The sequence below is a fragment of the Streptopelia decaocto genome (genome assembly GCF_964273445.1).
Source record: "Streptopelia decaocto genome assembly, chromosome: 2".
In the NCBI taxonomy this organism is placed as follows: Eukaryota; Metazoa; Chordata; class Aves; order Columbiformes; family Columbidae; genus Streptopelia; species Streptopelia decaocto.
In genome coordinates this window covers 90,664,803-90,668,991 of record NC_138655.1, presented here as the reverse complement: position 1 = coordinate 90,668,991, position 4,189 = coordinate 90,664,803, and the positions used below count along the sequence as shown (strand labels likewise).

The 4,189-nt window shown below is 47.3% G+C and overlaps 1 long non-coding RNA gene across 2 annotated transcripts; it reads left to right on the top strand.

Moving 5' to 3' along the window:
• The first annotated feature begins 765 nt into the window (after positions 1-765).
• On the top strand, positions 766-3,193 carry LOC309436551. Of its 2 annotated transcripts, none has more exons than XR_014183365.1 (3): positions 766-1,012; positions 2,315-2,395; positions 2,827-3,193. It is a non-coding gene; the product is annotated as an uncharacterized lncRNA (long non-coding RNA). The 2 variants fall into 2 exon arrangements; XR_014183366.1 differs by lacking the exon at positions 766-1,012 and adding an exon at positions 1,332-1,469.
• Positions 3,194-4,189: the final 996 nt, after the last annotated feature.

The window sequence follows — 4,189 nt, the reverse complement described above, 5'->3', positions numbered from 1 at the left end:
TTACTCTGGTCCACCTTATCCTTCTGTGCTCTTCATCTCAGGCATTCTTCCCAGATGCAAAGACCCCATCAGGATGGGGACAGAACAGCAACCCTCCCAAACATTCTGGACCAGGAGGCTGCTAATGACACTCAGCATTTCTCACAGACCATGATGTGGCTGCTAAGCAGGCTATTAATTGAAAACACTGTGCATTTCACTGCGCAAACCAGGCAGACTCCCCAGGCCAGCTGCAGGCCACCGACCGTGCCCTTTGAGGCCACAGTGCTGGCGATTGCTGGGATGAGCCGGATGGACTGCGGTTGCAGGAGGCCATCAGAACAGCTCGGGTGTCTTTTCCAGGAAGTCCAGTGCACAGTCCCTGCTTCTTCTTTCTCTCTGGTCTTCTGGAGTTCATTTTAAGTCAGATCCTGAAAACAGCATCCTGCTGCAAAAGAGCCAGTGGTCCTAGAAACAGGCTCCTACTATTAAAAAAAAAAAAAAAAGAAATCCTACAGGAGCCAGACGCCCTCGACTCTGACAAGGATTGATCAAGTGGCTGGTCATATCACCTTTCATTTCTCTCTGGCAAGAGGGAAAACACAGAATGATGGAGAGTTTTCAGGTGGACTTGTATTTAAACTTCTTTTTTTTTTTTTTTTTCCCCTACAGATGGGAGTCATTCTGCACAATGTAGTGCCAGCACAGAGACAGTACCGAGGAGCTGTCATTCCTCATTGCAGCACGCTATAGATTTGCGCTTAGTGAAAGGTCAGATTAGATCACCACCGTAGAAAGGAAATCTATTTAAATATATCTCCTGGAGTTACGGGGGGCTCTATGACAAGTCTGCTGGTGCAGGGTGAGTCTTTGGGCAGAGACTTGCCTTGGAGATGGGAGAAGGGAGCGAGGGATGCTCAACCGCACCGCCAGCCTCTGCAGAACCACAGTGCTGAGTCTTCCTGCAGGTCTTGCTGCAGGCGAGGACGGCTGCTCCTTCAAGCGGTGGCTCTGACTGTTTCCCACCTGCACGGTAAATCACGGCGCTTCTTGAAAATTAATTAGGGTTAGTTACAGACGTGACTTTGCTCCCATTTCAGGGTGCCATTCTGCCCGCCCGGGCAGGTGTTCCCGCCAGGCAGGATCCGGCCCGGGGGCTCCGCCAGCTCGCTGTGACGGGATGCGGCCGGCTTCGGGCGTGCCGCCAGGGGGCGCTGCGCCGTGCGCCGCGCCGGGCGGGGGCGGGGCAGCCACCGCCCCGCCCCTCCCCGCCGCGGGTCCGCAGGGTCCTTTCGCCCCCCGCCGCAGTCCCCATCGCAGCCTGGCCGGGGCTGCGGGGTGCACTTCGACTGCCCATGTGGAGAGAGCTTGCGGCTGCGCTGCTCTGAGAGGGGAAAAGTGCCGACGCGGCGGTTAAGGCGGTGGTGGCACCTCGGGGGTGTGCGTGTCGGACACAACGTCCCGGGGAGCTGGTCTGGCTGTTTGAAAGGGTCAGTTCATTAACTTCGCGCTTCCTCGGCAGGGCACCAGGCATCACGTTAACAGCAGGGCCTTAAGAACAAAACCAGAGAGAGCATCAGACTGGGAATCGCATCCCTTTGCTTATCTCCTGTCCTCCCCAGCATCTGACCATTCCTCCTTGCCCCATGGGCTGCACACTGTGTGTAGTGCCTGGTGTCCCACAGAATGTTCCTTATAAAGACATCTCTTGGCACAAAGAGGGTCCCTGGGAGAAGGATCCTAAGTTGAAATGAAGCTTTCTTGGACTAAGTAAATACCAGAGGTTTATTTCCCATTAAGCTAACAGAGAGTTGGCTCATTTTGCTGCAGTTTGCAGTGTCCAGCCACATACGGGTGGATACTTCTTATCTTCCTTCCTCTTTATATTTCCAGTCTGGGAAACAGCAAAAAAGTTAGTGAAAAGAGTAACATCTGTGAAAGAGAGAGAGAAAGGATGAGGCAGGCTGGCCAGGCAGGCAGCCTCAGGAGATGGTAACACAGAAGAGCTATTCATTCTGAGAGCCAGTTGCTCCTCACCCGCCTAGATTATAAATTGGACACCTTATTAAGATCTGATCCACCAACAGCCCCACCCAGGGCTGTGCTCATGCTCTAGAGCAGTGGAATGTAATTCCATTTCACTATTGATGCCTGTTGCTGGATAAGCACATGTGCAAGCAGGGCAGAGGATACTAGGCAGAAAGCAGCAGCACCCTGCCTGTTTTCTGAACTGTCCGTTTAAGAGAAGAGGGCAGAGTTGTGGGAGGGAATGGAGAGGAGATTGATTTACGCTAAAATTTGGGCTCTATTTTTTTTTTTTTTCTTGTTTTCTCAGTTGTAACTTAAGAATGCTGACTCACTGGCACCGTGCACCAACCCAAATGTTGCTGCTGGAATTGACCACTGGAAGAGCCTGGTGAGATACAACCCTGCCATGGCAAGGCTTTGAGTGGGCCTCTTTGGTGATTCCAAGTTTATCCTCTGATGGTTTGCTTGGTCACTTATTTCTTGCCCCAAAATCTGGACAAATTTAGGCAGATGTCAAGTGGAATGGTTGTTGTGGTGAAAATTTAATGGGAGCATAAGTTTAACAAATTCAGCAAAGTTTTATCATCCTTGGCAAGACTTCTGAGCTTTTTGACCTTTATGCACCTTTCAATCATTTGAAAAGTTCTCTTGCTGGCATTTGAAATGCACAAAGTTATTGCCAGTTGTCAGAAATAAATATCTGGCATGTGTTCTTCAGGCCTTATTTTTGTGCTGAAGAAAACAGGATGGAATATTATAAACCTGTTTTTGCATCTCTGAACAGTATCCCTGCTCATACATACATGTTTTTCCTTTCAGGCAAAACCATCCGGGGAGTTTATGTGATGCTAGATACATCATGAGGTTTCTACACCATCAGAGCATTTGTTCTGAACATTGTATAGATACGTGGCTGGTTGTTTCCTTATTGAGGTACCTCTGCTTTACTTTCCTTGGCAGGCAATTTAAACATAGTTAGATATATTGCAACTGAGGAGTGATCAGGAAGCTAAAAAGGAACATGGAAACGCAGCTTTAAAACAAGGTCCCCTCCCTCTGTATCAGTGAGTTACAGACATCGATTCAGGTGTATTTAAATGGTATCTTCTAGAGTTTCGGACTTGTTTTGCATCTTATGTAATTGAAAATCAGCTTTCGTGTTTGTTTTAGGAGGAAATAAATTTATTTCAGATCTGATTATCATTACTGACTCATTTGTCACTTGATATGATGTCACTGGTCTGATTATCTGATTATTCCGAGTCCCTGAGTGTCACTAGTGTGTTGGAAGGCAGTAACTCCTCAGATGTTCATGGATACCTTTATGTATCTGCCTCCAATGACTTTACAAACTCCTGAAAATGAACAAAAGGCGTTTTCAGGTTTTTCTCTCCCTCTTTTCCTCTCCTGTTTTTCACATAGGACACTTTTGCCAGTAACTTTCCTAGTAAAATAATGTGTCTGAATTCATGCTGTGTGTGTATGTTCGTGTATGTGATTCCATGGGCTATACCGCCTCACCTCTCCAAAAATGTGGAACCATTTGTCAGTCAATTTGGCAAAAGAATACAGATCTGAAAGTGAAGTTCCTGTAAGGTTAAAAGAGAGATGCAAATGGGTACATGAGACAGCCTGTTTGTGCTAGAAGCACCATAGTACTGTCAGCTCAGCTCACCTTTTCTCTGACACCAGAGAACTCCTACTGGAATGTGCCCTTGGAAATCAGACTTCGTTCTGTCTGTCAGTCATGGACTATTTGTTTATACCGGTGGTTTTGGTATGGTCAGAATAGAGACAGGAGGGCTGGGTTGAAAAAACTGGAGTTTCCCTTTTGTTCTGCACTTTTGAGATTGATGGTTGTCTCCTGCAGGTGATCAGAGTCCATAATCATGTCATAGGCACTAGGGAAGCTGTGATCCACACACCTTCAGGTTGGGTATTTTTTTTGTTAAAGAGCAACGTAACCATCAGATTTCAATATAATATTAGAAGTGTGGATGTCCTTAAACCAATTTTTGCCAAGTTTATGAATGCTTTGTAAATAAGGGCAGAGCCTTCAATTTGAGCTGGGACTGAGTGGTCAGTGGAGCGATGAACAGAGCTCAAGCTTGTTTGGTGGTCTTGTGCTGTTGAGTAAATGACTGAAGCATTCTTGTATAGGGTGTCATTTCTAAGCCCACTA